The sequence below is a fragment of the Sinocyclocheilus anshuiensis genome, unplaced genomic scaffold (assembly GCF_001515605.1).
Source record: "Sinocyclocheilus anshuiensis isolate Anshui unplaced genomic scaffold, SAMN03320099.WGS_v1.1 scaffold690, whole genome shotgun sequence".
Lineage (NCBI taxonomy): Eukaryota > Metazoa > Chordata > Actinopteri > Cypriniformes > Cyprinidae > Sinocyclocheilus > Sinocyclocheilus anshuiensis.
Window position 1 is genome coordinate 32,626 of NW_015547715.1, and position 222 is coordinate 32,847.

Below are 222 nucleotides of genomic sequence, written 5' to 3' on the forward strand. Positions count from 1 at the left end.
TTATGATAAATTAATATATTGCATTGTAATTAATTTATCATAATGTTTTTCCCAAAGTATTTGCTCTTTATTTATTTTTTATTTTTTGTGTGTAGATGCTTAAACCTCAACCAACAAACAAAAGCATTTATTAATTTTTTCATTATTATTGTTATATATATATATATATATATATTTTTTTTTTTTCTTTCTTTCTTTCTTTTTTTTTCTATTTTTTTAGCC

General features: G+C 17.1%; 1 protein-coding gene across 1 annotated transcript in view; it reads left to right on the top strand.

Annotated features, from left to right (window-relative positions):
• LOC107704107 (myosin-IIIb-like) overlaps window positions 1–222 on the top strand; it is a 48,073-nt gene that overhangs the window by 28,664 nt on the left and 19,187 nt on the right. The window lies entirely within an intron of this gene.